General features: G+C 36.1%; 1 protein-coding gene and 1 pseudogene across 2 annotated transcripts in view; both read right to left on the reverse strand.

The window, feature by feature from the left end:
• Positions 1-20,628, reverse strand: part of LOC145241995 (protocadherin beta-13-like) — a 261,453-nt gene that overhangs the window by 205,551 nt on the left and 35,274 nt on the right. Inside the window, exon 1 of one of the 2 annotated variants that reach the window (XM_080104878.1) lies at positions 568-642. The exons of the other annotated variant lie outside the window; for it this stretch is intronic. The gene's annotated coding sequence lies outside the window, so the exon portion shown is untranslated. Of the gene's footprint in view, positions 1-567; positions 643-20,628 lie in introns of those variants that run through there. 2 annotated transcript variants of the gene reach the window in all.
• On the reverse strand, positions 1,394-1,624 carry LOC145243225 (U2 spliceosomal RNA; annotated as a pseudogene).

The following is a 20,628-nucleotide window of genomic DNA, read 5'->3' on the forward strand; positions in this document are numbered from 1 at the left end:
GATATAAGAGACTCGAATATAAGAAAAACGGATATGATACACTTTCACTGGTTCCAAATTAGAGCTTGTGTTAATGCATAGTGTAACCCGGATATAAAACCCCGGATATAAGTGTAACCCGGATATAAGAGAGCAATAGGACCCGGGGAAGGAAGTTTCTTATATCCGGGTTATACTGTACTACACTGTTATGTAATTTTACTTTTTATAAACCCGAATGCTAAACTAAAGTTAACCTTAATTTTAGGTTTAGTTCGGTTCAAATTCTGTAGAAGCACCAATGTTTTCTTTATATTTTATTTTTACTTTACAAAGTTTTAATTTTACTTTTTACTTTAAAAATAAATTTGAATTTTATGTACATCTTTCTTTGTTTTCTGTTCTTCATTTTTAATTTAAATATTTTTATTTTTATTTTCATTTCCCTTTCTTTTTTTTTTCTTTTTTTTTTTGTTGTCCGAGCGGGGGGGGGGTGATCAAAAGATTTTTTAAACTACTCTAGTAAGATATTCCTCTAAATATACCGAATTAATGGGTCAACTTTTTTTTTTTTAAATAAATAATTACCGTTTTTCTTTTTAGTAATGGACATCTCATTTTCGCGATGAACAGTTTCTTGTGAACAACTAACGTAGACATTTCAGTGAAGCAGACGACAACTTTCATGTGAGGAAACGATCAGTCACGTGACAAAAACGAGATTCAAGATCGATTTTTTTTTTTTTTTTTAATTCATACTCTCGTTAAAAAATTAAGTTTTAAATTCAAATTTATTTTATTAAAACCAAAATACCAGTATTTCTGCATTTATCTTATCAGATTTCCGTAAATGTTAGCTCGGGATCGATCGGCAGCTGACGTAAACCACCGTAAAACCGTATATTGCCGAGCGCTGCTGATCGAGTTAATCAGCCAATGAAAAAGCGATAACGAACGCGCTTAAGTAATAAAACTCGAAGCAGGCGACTTTTAATGAATTGGAAAAAAAAAAAAAAAAAAAAAAAAAAAAATTAACAATCCAACCATAAAAAATTGTCAAAGTTTTCCCCAAAATTTTTACAACTTTTCCTAAAAAAATAAACAAAAAGAAATTTAAATGTTTTCCTGACAATACACATAATTTTTTTTTTTTAATTCCAATTTTTTCGTTAAAATTTTCTTGAATAAACAAAATAAACAAACTATTTATTCATAAAACTTACGGTAGGTTGTTATGTTTTATTTTATTGTCTTTCTAGTTTTTTGTTTGCTTTCATTGTAATTAGTATACGATATTAGTTTTGCTTCCAAACGTTTTAAAATTTGATCGCCGCTCGGCATGTTCCGACAGTTTACATCAGCTGCCGAGCGAGCGAGTCCAAGCCAACACACGGAAATCCGGTGCAAAAGAAAAAGTAGTAGTAGTAGTAGTAGTAGTAGTAGTAGTACCTATTTACTATGCCTCCCCATGGGACAGAGCTAGACACCAGGGTCGTTTTTTAACGTGGAGAAAAGGTACAAAAATAAAAAAATTGTTTCAGTCGTGAAGAACTGATTCTCCACCGAAAGAGAACAAGAAATGGAAGTGCAGCATCTAAAGAACAGATGCTACACTTTGAACTTGGCCAAAAGGCCAAGTACCTGTATAGTAGTAGTAGTAGTAGTAGTAGTAGTAGTAGTAAAAAGAAATATCACACGGATCAAAGAAAAGTGAAATCGAATAATTGTAACCCCCCCCCCAAACAAAATTGTAGTGTTGGCATCAACTGACACCACACACACAGAATAGTAGTGAAGGGTCAAGGAAGATGGAAAGATCAAGGAGAGAAAGAAAGCACTAACCCGACCTCCACTGGATGAGTGTGTAAAGAACTCGGACCTTAGAGAGGCTTCTTGACATCAAAATTCGAAGGCTAATGGTTGTTGCGAGTAAGTGGTGAGTACTAGATATCTGAGGAGACTTGTTATCATCCAGTCTCTAGGAAACACCACATTGTCGTCAATGAGTAATCTGTGAGTGAGAACTCCTAATGATGATGATGAAGAAGAAAAAAGAGGAAGAAGAAAAACGCTCACATCGTCAGCAGCAGCAGTTAAGTCAATTAAACTTGAAAAAAAGTTTGGAAAAAGTTGGGTTTTTTTTCATTTCTTTTTATTAAAAACTACTTTAATAATATTTATTTTAAAAAAATCTCGGTAAAAATTTGTCACGGAAAAAAATAAATAAATAGTTACTTCTAAATAAACAATAAACAGTTGTTTCCTTGCTAGCTTATCAAACCATCGAATATAGTTAGTCTTACTTTCAATTATATTGGAAACTAAAATGCACAGTGACATTAGCTACGTCGCTAGGACTATTACTGAATAGATACACAATGCTTTGAGCTTGACCAAACTGACTGAATTTAATTATTAATCCCGACGCGTCATATACTAATAGTTTCTCTCATTAATGTGCGAGCACCCCTGCTGGATTCTTACGTATACCCAATATGCACTTTGCCTCCGAGACGACTGCCTATGCCTGATTTGCATGTTAAATTTAAAAAAAAAAAAAAATTTTTTCTCTTCTCTAATTAAACTTTTATTTGGCACTCAAAATTCTAATAATTCTACTGTATTCTCTAAGTTTAATCCTCTCCTGAAAACTAACAATCTGCTCTACTCCCCAAGCTGCCACTAACACTCATACATTACACCCGTGTTCGATGGGGGTCCTTAGCTTTCAGCCCTTAACCTTTTCATTCTGACCGATTGGAAGTCATGGTCACTAAACATCTCTTTTTTTTTCTTTTTTACATGGAGTTCACCACTTATCAAGGCCCAATGGCCACTCAGGTATAAGGGTTACTGTGTGTACAGTAATAAAAGGGATAGTGTAGCAATAGTATTGGAGAATTGGTAAGGTGTCATTACTTAGGGGGGCCGGGCGGTTCATCAGGAATTTGTTTGTGTTGGACTTGAAGACATCCAGGTTGAAGTCGGGAGGGAAACAGGCAAGCGGAACAGAGTTCCACAGGCGTGCAGTTCTAAGAAAGAAGCTTTGTTCATGGTATCTACATTTTGATTTAGGCACAGATAGGGAGTGGGGAAAATTATTGACGGTGGTTTCAGCTAGTCGGGTGTTTTTTGAGAAAGATTGGCGAGGGGGGACCAGAGATTGGAGCTCAGACGAGCACCTGCCATGGAAATAACGATAGAACAATGACAGGCTCGCTACGTCTCTTCTGTGGGAAAGCGGTTGCAGGGTAGTGAAAAGGGCATCCCCCACCAAGCCACGGAGTCTATTTTGTACTCTGTCAAGGCAGGATAGACTGTTTTTAGCAACCCCCGCCCAGATGTGGCAGCAGTACTCCATCATTGGACGTACTTGGCTCTCATATAGATAGAGAATTGCATCATTAGTGAGATATCTTCTGGAGCGGTAGAAGGATCCCACCATTTTCCCAGCAACCTTGGCCACAGACTTGATGTATGTGTTCCATTTAAGATCAGGTGTAAAGGTCAAACCCAGGAGCTTATCAAAGCCTGGGGCCTCCCTTAGACGAGAGCCATCCATTTCAATTGATGCCAGATGGGGATCAGAGCGTTTATGATGTAGAGATAGGAGCTTGGTCTTAGATGCATTAAAGGTAACCAGCCACCTCTTTTCCCACTGTACCACGCGCTCAAGATCAGAGGAGAGAGAATCAGAGAGAACATCATCATTTATGGCCTTTGATGTGTTGCCATAGATGGTCGTGTCATCAGCATAGATGTCAACGAAAGATTTTAGTATGTGTTTTGGGAGATCGTTGATGTAGATCAGGAAGAGAGTTGGGCCCAGGATGGACCCCTGTGGGACTCCAGCATTAATACTGTGGGCCTCTGATTTCTGCCCATCAACAACTACTCTTATGAGCCTATCTGAGAGAAATGACTTAATGATAGAGAAAACATTTTCAGTTATACTGTAGCTGGAAATCTTGTGTAGTAGGCCTTTATGCCAAACCTTATCGAAGGCCTTTGATATGTCGAGAGCAATTGTCCTAGAAATGAAGCCTTTGTCGAGAAATTCGCTAATCCTATGAGATATAACCGTTAGCACATCTGCTGTAGATCTAGCAGAGCGGAAACCATATTGCGTGTCGCTAAGAAGGTTATTTCTGCTGAGGTGGTTGACTATTTCTCTATTTATTGTGGAATCCAGCAACTTACTCATGACACACAGGAGACTTATTGGTCTGTACTGAGAGGGGGATGACTTATCACCTGAATTCTTAAATACAGGGCATACTAATGAGGTTTTCCAAGGTGTTGGGAAGCACTTCTCCTTAAGGCAACGCCTAAACAGTTTGGAAAGTATGGGGGCAAGTTCTGGTTGTAATTTTTTTAACTCTATAATTGGAATACCGTCGGGACCAGTTGCTTTACTGGAGTCAAGGTTCTTGATTAGCTTGGCGACCTCACGCACAGATATTTGTATGTTGCATAGCGTGTTGTCTGTTATAGGAGGGAATATGGGGAGTGGATGGCCTTCGTCACACAGGGTAGAATTTGCCGCAAAGTTTTTGGCAAATAGTTTGGCCTTGTCAGATGCTGTCGAGATGACCTCTGGTCCATTGATAATGGTTGGGATAGAACGCACGTTTCTGTTCAAGATCCTATTTGCTATTTGCCAGAACTGGTGGGAACCAAGCCACTGCTCAGCTACTTTGGACTTAATGGATTGCGCATATAGTTCTCTTGCATTTTTTATCACTCTTTTACAGTGGTTGCTGGCGGTTCTGAAAGCAGCTTTGGTTTCAGTGCATCTATTACGTTGGTAGCTATGGAAAAAGTGATTTCTGTGTGCGATGGCAGCAGCACATTCGGGGGAGAACCATGGCTGGCTGTTAGGTTTTTGTTGGAATTTTTTGGATGGTATGAATTGGTCTATGCCTACAAGTAACCATTAGGTCAGGTCTGATACTATAGAGGACACATCCTTTTTAAACATGGAATAGAGAGGGAGATCAGATATGAATGTACGGAAGCTATCCCAGTTTGCCATAGAGTATCGGTATACAATACGGTGGAGAGGTATGTCTGTAGATTTATTATATTTCATTTTTATCTTAACTGATATGACGCAGTGGTCGGAGGATCCCAGAGGAGATAGAACGGAACATGAGCATATACAACTTCTTGATTTTTTTTTTTTTTTTAACGAAAGCTGAATATATCTTCATTAGAAATGGAAACATACAATCTCCATATATTCGTATCTATTCGAAATCTGCCCATATATCTATTTACTGTACTATACATACTGTTTACAACATAACATAACATAGCATATAATTTACTCCCAATTACACCTGTACTGTAATGTACCTCATATAAAAAATAACGTTACTTGTGTCTATTGAATATACAACTTTAACCCTCCTGCCATCTAAAATATCCAGAGCTTATACAATTTCTTTCTAGTAATTCGTAATATCATGCCATTCTGTAACGCCTTATCCTATTCCTAAGCCAACATAAAAATAAGAAAAGGAAGATTTTTTTTATATATATAAAGCTAAAGGAAAGACCATTAAACCACGTTAACTCCTTCCAACAAATCTGTTTGCAAATTTAGCTGCTTCCACTGCATGAACTCTTACTCACCCCCTCCTCCAGTAACAAACAATTGGAATAGCAATGTCCCGTGATCACTTTGAGGAGTATAATTTTTCAGTAGATATATAACCTATATAAACTAACCCAGTAACATTAACTACTAACGCGGGGTCACAGAAATACCTGGATTAGGACCCAGGTGCAAGGAAAACTCTCTCGGTTCTGATGGACCCGTAGATCTTTCCAGGTCATCCATCTAGGAGAAGGAAAACTTTGAAGCTAAACCTAAGGGGAGGGAGGCCTCTCTAGTCTTGGATGACGACCTTCCTAGAGCTAGTGACTCAAACAAATTACCGGTCTGCAAACCTAAACTGCTTAAGGAGTACATAGGCACTGTCTATCGCCCAGCTTCCATACTCCTTCTTTGTCTATTAGCCAGGTGTAGAGGTCGAATCACAGGGAGTTGACAGAAACACTCAGTGGTCGATCTTGTTTCCTGACTAGGGCAATGAACGCCGTTTTCTCCACTCCCGACACATCCCATCCCTTAAACTAGGCACTTGGAAGTGCTTGAATGCCGTAATGGCAGTGCAAGTAGATTGGGTTGACCATCGTCTGATGGGTTGAGAGTACCGGATAGACAGTTCCTGACTGCTGTTCCCGACTGGTAGCACAGGACCCTAACTCTTTGATAACGCTTAGAGTGACTGCTCCATCAACAGTTGTATAATATCGGGTTGTTTGTAGTGCCAGGTCGTGCATGGAAAGGGACCCTGAACTCATTACCGGTGGGCTATCCCAAGGCCACAATCCTAGTAGATGGAAGGACAACTGATGGTCTGCTTGTGTTGCATGTCTGGTATTCTGCATAACCACTTGTTCAGCACCCCCTTACCTAAACTGAAACTCTTAAAAAAATATGATGACAGTAAAATAAAAAATTATGCTAAAACCAGACCTAAACTCAAACAAAACCAACCTGCCTTCTCCCTTGAGGCTTGCATTTACGAACATCCGTGAACTTAGAACTAATTTAAATGATGTTGAAGCATTCTTCCTAACAAACACCTCGAATATCTTAGCACTAAGTGAGACTAACCTACACTCCTCCATCCCCTCTAACTACTTTAACATGCCTGGATATCTCCCACTCTGTCGTAAGGACTCTGACAGACATATGCACGGGCTTGGAGTCTATATTCGAAACACCCTCCCCTTGACTAGAGAAACTAAACTAGAATCGGATGATCAAGCCTTTATGTGCTTTAGACTTAACAGGCAACATAACATTAGCTATTTTAATTTTCTCTACCGCTCGCCCTCGACCCAGGACTGTGCCCTAATAAACAAAGTCTCTGACAGCACAGATACAGCACTTTTCCTCGACACTAGTGCACAAGTGCATGTATTTGGTGACTTCAATGTCCACCACAGCAACTGGCTTGGATTTTCTACTCACACAGACACAGCTGGTATAACAACACATAATTTCTCTATATCTCATTCCCTATCACAGATGATTACGTTTCCAACCCGTTTCCCAGACCAGCAAGAACAACACGCATCACTTCTAGATCTGTTTCTGACCACAGTTCTCGATGACTGTGTAACTAATGCCCACAGCCCACTTGGGAACGCCGATCATGCAGTGGTAATGGTTGAAATAGCCCTAAACTTTAGAGCCCAAACCAAAAAGGCTGACTGGGAAACCATCAGAGATCTCATCAGGGACGCCCCATGGCAAAATATCTTTTCACTTCCTGCTGAACATTGCGCACATGAGGTCTGAATGGTTCAAAACGGCAATTCAAGCATATGTTCCCACATGCAAATTTTATAGCAAGCCCCACTTTCCTCAATGGTTTACTTCTCCTTGTGCAGCTGCAATAGTGCAAAGGCAGCATGCGTACCACAAATTTAACCGACATAAGTTCAAACAGGCAGAAGTATATAGAAGCCAGAAGTAACTGTAAGAAAGAAATAGCGACAGCTAAGAAATAATTTACTGAAACCACCAAAAAACGCATCAAAGCACAGAAATTAGGAACCCGTGACTTCTGGAAAATCTAAAACAGTGTAGTAAATAATGGGCAATCAACAATTCTCCCACTATCCAACAATCACGAGGTTGTTTGCTCTGCAACTGAGAAGGCTCACATGCTTGCCAGTCGGTTTGCCTCCAACTCGACACTGGACCCTGCCAATCACCTCCTCCCTGACTTTCCTTTGTAGACAGACGCCACACTAGACGATCTGAAAATCACCCCTTCTCAGGTGTATGCTATCATAAGAAATCTTGACACTTCAAAAGCATGTGGACCTGATCTCATCCCGGCTGTGCTATTAAAAAAGTGCTCCGCCGAAGTAACTCCAATTCTCTCCAAAATTTACAACAAATGCCTTAATGAATCTTGCTTTCCTGCCTGCTGGAAAACTGCTTCTGTAGTACCAGTTTTCAAGAATTCAGGCGAAAGAACTGACCCAGTAAATTATCGCCCCATTAGCCCCCTCCCACTTTTCGGCAAAATATTTGAGACCATAATTAACCAAACTCTAGTCCGCCACCTTACAGATGCTAAACTTCTGACTGACCAACAATATGGATTTAGGCAAGCCCGTTCCACAGCAGACATCCTAACTGTAATTTCAGAACATATATACCAGTCACTGGACAAAGCAGGGAAGGTTAAAGCGGTAGCTCTAGATATATCTACGGCTTTTGACAGGGTATGACATGAAGGTCTTCTCAGGAAAATCAGATCATATGGTATCACTGGAAGAATACATAACATAATTAAATCCTTCTTAGAGAAGAGAAAAATCCAGGTTGTCCTCGACGGTCATAAATCTAAACAATATGATATAAATGCAGGAGTGCCTCAGGGGTTTATCTTTGGACGTCTGTTATTCCTAATATTCATAAATGACCTCCCTGACAAAATTTCCTGTGAGATGGATATATATGCTGATGACACCACACTCTATAACAGACACGACAGGAAAACAAATGAACACATATCTAAGGAAATGGCAGAAACACTAGAAAATGACCTCCGATCTGTAGTGGAATGGGGACAAAAATGGATGGTCACATTGAATGTTGCCAAGACAAAACTCGTTTCCTTCAATAATTACAAGAAACCTCCTCTACCACCAATAGCAATGGCCAACGACTCTTTATCTGAAAGTACATCTTTTAAACTCCTCGGCCTAACGTTCATAGGAAACATGAGTTGGAACAATTACATTGAGAGTACCGCCAGGACCACTGCGAAGAAGGTAGATTCTCTCTACCGTACTAGAAAGATACTAACGCCCGAAAGTATCCTATACATCTATAAGGCCATCATTCGCCCATGTATGGAGTATTGTTGCCATATTTGCGCTGGTGCATCTGCCACTAGTCTCTCGTTCCTAGACAAGGTTCAAAAGAGAGTCGCCAATCTGATAGGTCCTGAACTGTCATCTAAACTTCAGCCTCTGTCCCATTGACGAAATGTTGCATCCCCCTGCCTTTTCTACAAGTACTTTAACGGTGAATGCTCTGATGAACTGCAAGCACTTGTGCCCCCTCGACGTAAATACCCCTGACAAACCCGACAAGCAGCTAAATCCCACCCCTTCACAATAGAGATCCCTAGATGCAAGAGAGCCTTCTACTCCAGTAGTTTTTTCCCCAGAACAGCTAGACTTTGGAATTCCCTTCCGGGTCCCTGCTTCCCCAACTGTACTGACATGCAGAAGTTCAAGTGCAACGTGAACCGACATCTTGCTGCCCAACTCCCTACACTGTACCCCTGATGCCTATGTCCCTGATAGTAGCCCCCTACAACAAAGTGGCAATATGCTTTGTTTGGGGTGAAAATGTAATAAAAAAAAATAAATAAATAAAAAAAAATAAGAAACACTTTCTTCAAAACTTTGTATCAATTATATTTTCAAACTCAAAAGTAATTTTACCATTGTTTCTAACTTTTAAGTTTAAAGTTAGAAACAATGGTAAAAGTGCATTTCAGGTGCGTAAATTATTAGACTTAAAAAAAGCTAGTTTTAATAATATTTTTAATTATTTTTAATAATAATGATGAAGAAGAAGAAACTTTTTATGGTTTTATTTAAGTTTTCGGGTTTAATAAAGTGTTTTACCCCCACCTCCACCCCTCAAAAAAGCTTTTTATGATTTTATGCAAGTCTAATAATTAAAAAAAAAAAAATGACCGCTAATGATTGGCGTAACCTGATTCTATTGTACAGGGTGGAACGATAAAATTGTCGCCATAGAAAAGACGGCATGATTTCATTTCCTTTAGATGAAAACTGGTTTTATTTTTTTTTTTTCTTGCAGACCATCTACTAATTGACTACTAGTTGTGTACAAATCCCAAGAGCGATAGGAGCCTTCTATCATACCTGAAAGTGACACAATGTTTAACGAGCAAGATTTGAGATGCACGACTGTACAACTCATGCTATATACGGATCCAAGTTATGAACAGGCCCTTGCCATCACCCTCAAAATGGATCGCATAACAGGGACATGCCTAGAGTGATGAAAACAGTTTCCGGTCACAGGTATGGTCTTTGTCTTAAAGTGAGGACCACATCATGCCACCTCACATCTTCAAAGTCAGCTTGAAAGTCAACACCAAAGTGTACCTGAATGTGCTGAAGAGTGTAGTGATCCCCTGCTGCAATTAGGTGGCCACCTTCGCATCACGGGTCCGGGCCTACCTGCCTGCCTGCCTACTACCACTTTTTTTTTTTTGCTCAACACACACCTCCAAACACCTAGGCAATGGCAGGCACCCAGGCTACTAACAATTAAACAATCACTCAGAAGAAAAAGATGTAGGCATGACACAAAATCATACACATGCTATCGTATTAATATATAGAAGAGTTTACATTTTTTTTTCTGCATTTTATTGTTTTGATTGTTTGTTTGTTTTTGTTTTACAGCAGATCAACCCTTTTCAGGTTATTTAATGCCGAATCCAGTGATTTTGAAGAACAATTTTTTAATAAAGTATATTTGTTTTTTTTTTCAGTCGGTTTCTATTTAACCCATAGTTGGGATCCTAACAGGTACTACCACTCCAGGTCAGAGTGGACTTGGGAGCAATGGCAATTAAAGTGTAGCTCCAAACTCCTCAAAGCCCGCAAGCTGGAGTGTCACCATCAGATATAGTTTAAGGTTATATCCAGGACCTGTTTTTATTGTTATTTTTTAAGGGTTTTGTTCAAAATAAAATACTTGTAAAGGTAGTGATGAAGATTCTTACAGATTTAGACAATGTAGAAAATAAAGTGCTGAAGATGGTGCAGCTCATGTAAGAACCAGTAAATCACTTCTCTAAAATTCCAAGACAAATTTAAAAAAAGAAGCAGGAGCAGCAAATACTCACGGCTTAAGATTTTGAATATGTTTGGTTCATAATATCATTGCTGATTGGTTGTAGCAGTCAACTTCGTTTCTGGCTTGTCCAATCAAAGACCATCACTCAGACAAGTTGACCACATGACTAAGTTCATAAAAGGTTAAACCCATGGCAAATTCCTCTTTCTTCCATGCTTTCACCTGACAACACATTCCTCTGATGGGGGTGCAACTTTGCCCGGGTCTTTAGCCTTGGGTCAACAAAAAAACAATCAAGCCAACATGGCTACCTCGGCATACAGACTTCATTGTGGTACACACCTGAACTATTTTATCTTCCTACAAGACTGTCTCTAATCTTTTGTCCTTGTCCATATATGGTCCCACGCTCTTACTACTAACTTTAACATGCATCCATGAACTCTCTCTTTCAACAGGTCTAATTTTCCATCTATGTCCATACACATAAACCCTTTCTTTTTACAAGTCATCCTAAAAAAGAGAACCAATAAACTGTTATTAAATGTTAGAATTAGACTCTTGTCTTTTTATTCTACAATAGCTCCTCAAAAGATAGCACCCGGGAAAGAAAACAAGAATAACCTATATAGTCCAGTCTACACTCTCTCACAGCTTATGTAAGAACTAGTAACTCACTCCTCTGAAATTCCAAATCAAATTTAAAAAACGAATTTGAAGTGATAAAGATAATCATTTGACAAACCTTAAGACCTATTCTAACTGAAATAACGTTAATGGACCAACATTCCGATATCGTTATTTAGTCTGTTAATTTGATAATAGTTTTAGGCGTTGAATTAATGATTCCATTTGAGAATAATTTTGACTGAGCACACCAGTACAAGTTGAAAAGATATGAAGCTCTATGAGAACAATGTGTGCGAAATGACTGCAAAACCATTGTCTTCTATCGAAGTCAAATGTCGAGATTTTATTGTCAACTCATCCTCAGCGTTCTTGCATAATCTTTCTTTGTCAGATGAGAAAAATATATAAAGAAAATACAAGAGAAAGCTCTATCTGCACCAGCATGGATATGGCAATCCCATAAAATGATGACAATCGAACAAAGTATGATGAGATATTACTGGGGCGCTCTGGGCTAGTGCTTATGATGCTTCAGCTCTGAAACCATCTCTGAATGCAGAGTCATCATCTGATGAAGGCTTTGTTGGAAGCAATGCTGGTCTGCAAGTAACAGTTATTATTGTATAAACATTTTTTGTAAAGTAATTTGGGAATTTCAGATTAATATCACTAACCAAAAAAACAGACAAAATATTTTCATTACGTTACTGTGAAAAGGCTTTTAAGAAAGACATAATGCTTCATCAAAATGGGTAGCATTCAAAACTCACAGACCTGTAGCAAGGGGAAATAATCATAGATGATTAGATTTTCTAGTAAACTAAAAAAATAAAAATTGGATTATTTCCCTTGGAGCTTCTGGTTAAATGATTAACAAATTTGATTTTCTTTAAAACATAACATATATATAAAACAATTTTTTTAGTAGTTAGCGTCGTCATTATCATCATCATTTCACTCACTGTGATTGCTCACGGACAACAACCAGTGATATTCCCTGGAGTCTGAGTGAAAACAAGTCTTCCCAGATTACCATTCTTCACCTCTTTCAATAACCTTTGTAAATGATTTTGCATCATCACAACAGTCGTTTGCCATTGACTTCTCACTGGCAATAACAATTGGTCTTTACCGGCATTTGGGTGACAATTAGCCTCCCCAAGGTCCCAGTCTCCTTTGCACTCATTCAGTAGAGGTCTGGTGAGTACTCGCATTCTATTGGTCTTTCCATCCTCCTTGATCCTTCGATTACTTGGTGTGGTGCTAGCTGATGCCGGCACTACAAAAAAAAAAAAAAAAAAAACGGGAGGCGGGGGCTAGGTAGAATGTACAATTTTACAGTTTCAGTTTTCTTGGTTGTATTTTTGTTTTATTTCTGTTGTTTTTTTTTTTTTTTTTTCTATATGACCGGTTAGTGTTTATCACTGATGTAGATTAAACTCTAGATTCAAGGGTTTCCCTTAAGATTACAGCTATTTTCAGCACTAGCCGTGTCTTCCTCTTGAGTTCGATTTCTTTTATTACTTTTTTCCAAGTTCTTTGGGACTTTTCCTAATCTTCCCACAATCATTGGTATTATAATAATTTTCTTCAGGTTCCATATTCTTCCTTCTTCAACAACAGAAACATAATCACCATCGTTGTTTTTTTTTTTTTTTTTCTAAAGTTGAATTGAACTTTGTGCAACTCCTCACACTATATCTTTCCTATTACAATTGTTGTTGTGTATTAAACTCTTTAAGATTTCAGCATGACTTTCCATTGCTTAGCCTGAGTCTTCCTCTTGATTCTAATTTCTTTTAGTCTTTTGTTGAAATTCTTTGGGACTGTTCCTAATGCTCCCACAATTATTGGTATTATACTAATCTTCTTCTTCTTCTTCTTCTTCTTCTTCTTCTACTACTACTACTGCTGCTACTACTACTACTACTACTACTACTACTACATCATCATCATCATTAAAAAAGACTTTGTGCAACTCCTCACACGATATCTTTCTCATTACAGTTCTATCTTGTATTTTATTACATTTATTTCCCAACGTTTTCTCCAGTCTTTAAAAAAGTCAGTGTCATTTTAGCTAACAAACTTCTTGTCTCCGTTTAGTCTTGTTTGTACTGTTTTTTAGGAAAGACATTGGATGCTATTTTTCCCCAGACCTAAATCTGTTAGTATTTTTAAATATTCATCAATTGTCAATGTACTCATTAAACACTGGAACAAATACAAAATAAAGATCAGCAATCGATTTCTTGCAAAACATTTAAATGATGTCTTTTTTTAATGGTTATTTACAGAAAAGCAGAATCAGTTATTTTTAAATTGGTGCTTCCAGTCGTCTGGTTTTTCTGGACAAAGTTTACAAACGAACAAGATTCCTCTTTTAGTCTTTTACAAAGAAATGTTATTCATTCACGAAGAAAGAACTAGTTTTGAGATAATACAATCTCTATTAAGAACTAGCAAGGAGACTCGACGTTGCCTGGGATTGAATGATGATCAACGAATGTTCACACTCCTATATTTTTATTGTCATCGAAATCAGTGAAATCGCCCATTTTTCAATCAAATCGATTGATTGCCTGCTCTAATTGGGGACCCATTGCAGTGCACCAGGAGGAAGCTTCACAGCAGTGACTTAGTTCATAATACGTTGTAGTCTACATTGCACTGCAGAGAACCTATTGTTGATTTTATAAAATTATTTATCTATATAATGGCTTCACTTGAAGTTTTAAAAATAAAAGTCAAGTATCATGGTGCAATTGCGCTCTAAACAGAAACATTCATTTCGGACATATCCCTGTTATATCAAAGAACCTACTGTTGATTTTATATGTCGAACTTTTGGCTAGTATGGTAATAAAACTTCTCAAATGCACTTGTAATGTTAGGCTGTGTAAGGTGTTAACTTTGGTCAAAATCGCCTGTTCCTTCTTTCATCAGATTATTTCGATTATGGATACTTATCAAAGGCATTCCAATCCAAAACCTATCTACGAAAACTGCCAGGCACATAACGTACCTTCATGTGAAATTTCATAAAAATCGACCAATCTGTTTTCGAGTCCATAGGGAATAAACTCACACACAGACAAAGTTCCTTTTATATAATAGTAGAGAGTACAGATAGAGATTAAAGCGTTATGTCTGATGAAGACAAGTTTAAAAATGAAATAACAATGAAGACAAGTATACATTGTAGATTTTATCAGTTCTTTTGAAACCAATTGAAAAATATCCTAAATTGACATGAACTTTTGTAAATAACCCTGACCACTGAAAAGCATTGAATTCCTTTTGGAAACCCAACTTGTATCAAATCCTACCAATTTGGAATGATAGTTAAATACCAATTGTAGAGTGTCACTACTAAATTTCCTAGCAATATCTATTTCTAACTAAGCTTCCTATTTTTGGAACTTGATTTAAAAAAAAAAATTTTATTTATTTATTTTTTATGGAAATCGCTCTCGACAAGGCATGAAGCCACTTGATGTAAGGAGTTAACAAGAACGAAATATTATTATCGCAAAGACAGGAGGAGCTTATTAGCCTTGAAACGACCAAGGTTATAGATAAGAAGAAAACAGTGAGCAGTTCCACAACTTTTGGAAAGAAAAATAGGGAATAGGAAGCTGTATTACAATGAGATGTTAAACATCAAATTGATGGCAACCACTAGACCCATGAGTCAAACAAAGGAATAGATCAGCGTCACAAGGAATGTTATTAAATACTAATTTTCATGACAGCTGGTGAAACATATTCGATTGTAGTTCATTAGGGCCTTCCATGTATAAATAAATAAACGTTTGCATATTTAGTATAATAGATTAGACTAGCAGATTTTTGCTCTACAGACTTGAAATTTGGCATATAGTGAATCAGACATGTGGAAAACATTTTAATTGGTTTTCATCCGAAAAAAAGGGCTGCTAAGGGGTCAAAATTGAAAAATTGGTATGTGAGAGTCATCAGACTTTTATCTGTCAACTGTTTCATGACTGTGCATGCATGAATCGTTCACATGACAGCTTCCTTATGTTAAGAATAAGTAGGTTTGAAAACACTTTTTAAAGAGTATAAAGCTGACCTAATGGTTATCGTATTTGACTCACTGTCTTTAGGTTTTGGTTTTAATCTCAGCTCGAGTATTTTTTTTTTTTTAATTTCAAAATGTGAACTGTTTAGTAAAAACATAATGCTCACATGCACATGTCTCAGTTACTTTCTATTTTTGTTTTTTTTTACTTCATTTTTTAAAAAGAAATTTAACTTTATATTTAATACTGGGCAATGCCGGATACATCTGCTAGTAAATAAATAAATGTATGATTTTCATAAATAAATTTTTGCATACTTAGTATAATAGATAAACTAAGGAGATTAAATTTCTAAAGTATTCTTTGTCTTGCTTAGAATAATAAAAAATCTTTGATATGAAACATTTCACTTCAAAAAAGTTTTTTTTGAAATTCATTGAATCACTACAATTATATATATATATATATATATATATATATATATATATATATATATATATATATATGGCAAAATCACATTGATACACTGGTCCTCGCCAGATGACTGAAGTTAAGCACCATTGAGCCTGGCCAGTACCAAATGGGTGCTCATTTGGCAAGGCTAGGTGCTGTAGCTACCGCGCCTAGTCATAGAAATTTCCATGGAGCGCATTAATTCACTGGGAGAGATGCATCTCCAGTCTTCGTTAAGACAATTATCTAGAAGGAAACTTTTCCTGTGGCAGTCGTCTGCACCAACAAAAGTTAGCAGTAATACCAAAAAGTGTGGTTGGTTCTACACAAAGCCTTCACCATTATAAACAAATGATCTGTGTGGATTTCCGACCAACTTAGTTGTTGTGGCGAAAGCTTATATGTCAACATTGACGGAACAGTCCATCATATATAAAAATGTCCTCGTCCGTGTGCGGAATAGTCTATATCAAACTACTCTGTAAAGTTTTGGTCTACAGACTTGAAACTTTATATATAGGGGATTTTAACTTGCGGAAAAATTTGATCTGGTAAAAATAGCTGTTATGTAGTCAAAATTGAAAATTGGAACTTGGCAAGTGTAAGTCAACTTAAAGCACTCCTCTGCGCATGCACAAATATACATTTATATGTTAAAACCAGTTAATTTTTAAAGTTTTTATACCCATCTAAGGTTAGCTTAGATGGTTATGAAAAATGCTGAAGTACTAAATGTTTTGGTTTCGAATCTAGTTAATGGCACCCAAATCATAGGGCCTTTTTTTTACTTTTAAAATCACTCCTATATATTGGGTACAATATAATAATCAGTAGAGAATTGGCTCTATAATAATAAATGCAAAATCTGCATAATTTAAAATATCATATTTAAGCGTATTTTATGACCGGGCAACACCGGGAAACCTTCTTGTATTATTATAATTTTTTGTCTCTCTGATGAATCAACTTACTTTGGTGAAACGCGTTATTGACATAAACAGTTTATAACTTTTTCCCATTTTTTTTATCATTACTTCTGTACAAGATAAACTGTTGACATGAGAGTTTAATTTGGCATTGATCAAGTCAACATATAAGAGATATCAAAAATATAGAAAAGAAAAAATTCAAAATTAAAAGAAACTTGGATTAATGAATACATAATGATACAAAGTTGCAAATTAAGCATTACTTGATAGAGTTCAACGCGTAAATACCAATAGGTCTTCTCGAATCAATATATATTCACAAGCTAATTTCTATATTCAACAGGAATCAGGCCATTCATTTTAATTTTAAAACCTTATGCAAGCCAGAAGAACGTCAGCGATTTGTCTGATTCCATGTATGGTACGAGATCATTAGTTTCAGGACATGAGGATTCATAGCTGTGTAGTTAGAGCATCGGATTAAATCTTTAAGGGTTCAACAAATTCTTTTCTCCCCTGATTGAGACATACATCAAAATAAGATAATTTGTTTCCTCTATTTTATTATAGACAAAAAAAATGGATTTTCTGGTTAAATTCAAGCAAAACTAGATTCTTAACACTAGATAAAGACAGTCTAATAAATATAATAGAGTGGGAGGAGGAGGAGGAGGCCTATGTATGTATATGTGTTGGTCACTTATAGTCTCCAAAACTACTGGGAAACTCTCTACCAAATTTACTGTGAAGAACTCTTTAGATGCTGGATGCTTCATAAAAGTGTAACAAGTGTTGTAATATTTTTAGCATAATGAGAGAGTATGACAAGATTTGGGTGATTCTACTCATATCCATTGGGCGATAAGAGCGAACCAGTGAAATAACAGAATCAGTTTATAAAATATACTGAATCTCTTTGAATTCTTCTGTTTTGACACAAGAAGCATACTACGCTATGCTAATTGTGACTAGATTAATTTTTTACCTGGAAAAGCTTCTGCGACTGGATTTATGCTGCCATTTTTTTTCTTTTTTGTGCTTGAGACAAGTACGTTTTTTCTATTCTTCTAAGAATGGTTCTACACTTAAGAACGGCTATAATGCAGTTCCAGGTCAATGGTGTTCTTCCTTTTAATCTAAACTTAAAGCAATCAAAAAGGCCTTGTTAGAAATCCTGGCGAAAGTCAATGTATATAGCACATTACTGGCCAGTGTTAGGTTCTCCACTGTCGAAGAATTTGGGTCTGGAAGATAATATTCTTTATGACTTTGAAGGCCACATCCCAGTGTTGTTATGCCTCAATGTAGAGTCCTTGGTCAGAACAAGAAGAAGAGCAAGCTGCTATTGTTGAATAAAGTGGACTTCTTAACTGAGCACGTAAAGATTGTGCTTCAGGATTGTCTGTTCTGCATGAAAATATAGCTATTTATCATAATTGCTAGATTGCAGGATTTTTATGTAAAACACTCAGAGTATCAAGGTCCAGTCATTGCATCAGAAATCAAGGAAGGTTTGACTCAGCATGTACACAAAAAAAATAGTGGTTGTTCATATGCAAAAAACAGTTATTACACTCACTCTAGAAATTTTCAATCCTGGACCTGATGTTAGCTGTTAGAATTCAAAATATGTAATACGTTTATGACAGGGAATGAGTGACTTTTTTTTCCCCAAACGACACATAACCATTACATTTCAAAATAATGTGGTGCAATTTTGACATGAAAAGAATGTTGGGTTTTTTTTTTAACAAACTATAGTCGTTAGAATTTAAAATATTCAATGTATTTATGGAAATGGAATGTGTTTTTGTTTTTGTTTTTATTAATTTTTTAATTTTATTATCAATATTATTTTTTTTTGTGCAAAATAACTAACCTGTATCTAAACTCAAGTTCTGTTCTGTTAATATTATCTCATTTATAAAACTCACTATGTTTGTCTCCATTTTTTTTTTTTTCAAATTGCATTTCCTCAGAAACAGTAAGTCGTAAAATGGTGTGAAACAGTTCAAATGATTCCGTTTTTTGTGGGGCGTCCTTTTATGGGTGTTTACTTGGTTAAAAGGGATAAAAAAAGGGGGTCAAAATTGAAAAAATTTTGTTTCTTTAGCTAAAGCGTATTGCAAGCAAAATTAGATTTCAGAGACAATAGGTCTGGTCAAATTTATGTGTAAAATCACTAACATTTTATGCACTGCCATGTCATCATTTTTTTGTCTATCTATAATTGTGCATACTTTTTACGGATGCTGCTAGTCACTTTAATTGAATCAGAGAAGTATCGTTTTCTTTTTTTTTGTTGTTTTTTGCTATTATTTGTGTTAATTTTATTAATTAGAGGCCTCCGTACAGTGGTTTAAAGATTTGAAATTTTACATAAAGGGTATTCAGACATGCAGCAAGCTTTTTAATCAGGTTTTGGGCAAAAGTTTAGCTGCCAAGAGGTCAAAGTTGAAAGAGTTGACTTTTGCAGACTCTACCAAACTCTTCTGCCAATTTTGGGTCTAAACACTTGAAATTTTAGATGTAGGTTACCTGGACATGGGTCAAACTTTTTAATATATATATATATATATATACATATGCACATAAAGTTATGAACAGTAATTAGGGCCTGAGCAGAGCCGGGCTGAACTGCTAGTATTAAATAAATTATAGTTACATTGTGTTACATATGGCAAGGGTTAAATCTGTGTCTTACATTGGGGGTGCCTAAAGACTAATGATGAAATCCATGTTATGTTAAATAATTTATGTGGTTAAAATAGGAATTAAGCCGACAGTTTACAATTATTGATATTTTTTGTCATTTCTTTAGAAAAATAATAGGAGATAACTTGATTCTGGAGTTTGTTCGAATTTGAAAATCCTAACACAAAGTACTTGTCTATTTTCAATACCACTTTAGTTTGAATCCTAATTTAGTCACATAAGGTGTATGAGAATTTTTGTAGGAATTTTTGACACCCCTAACACAAAACTGCGAATAAAATAAAAAATCTTGTAATTTCTCTGTTAAAAGTGGGTTGTTTATTTTCTTTATGGATTATACTTCCAAAATAAACTATTAAAGTTGTTTTAAAAGTAATAGAAATATTTTTTTTTAAAAACAGTAATGAATTTTTCGAACTCAATATTTTTCAATTTTTAAACTTTAAAAATCTATCAAACTTTTTCTATTGATTCTATTTTTACGATATTTTCAGGGTCAATGTGAAATTTAATGTTCTTTCCAATAAACTGAATATAATATTTTAGACAAACGTTTTTTTTTTTAATTCACGCCCCCCCCCCATTTTCAAGTGTCTATTAAAAAGTAAATAATTAATTTACTCACCGAAAAGTAAATAATTAATTTACTCACAAATTGAAGAGAAAAGGTCAATAAATAATATATTCAAATTTAAAACAAAAAACAAGTAGTGTTTTTTAGAATTTTACCTATAAAGTTTGAAGTATAAAACCTTTTTTTTTAAACCACGTTATTTGTTTTTTCATTTTTTTTTTTAATGGAACCTTGGTCCCTGTTCCTTTAATTGAAAAAAAAAGTAGGGCTTGAATTACATTTTTCGAGTAGTTATAAGCTTGGAAAGACAGGGGGTCGAATAATTCACGCCTCCCATTTTGAAATGTCTATTAAAAA

The sequence above is a fragment of the Euprymna scolopes genome, chromosome 21 (assembly GCF_053919585.1).
Source record: "Euprymna scolopes isolate OS-2025 chromosome 21, ASM5391958v1, whole genome shotgun sequence".
NCBI lineage: Eukaryota > Metazoa > Mollusca > Cephalopoda > Sepiida > Sepiolidae > Euprymna > Euprymna scolopes.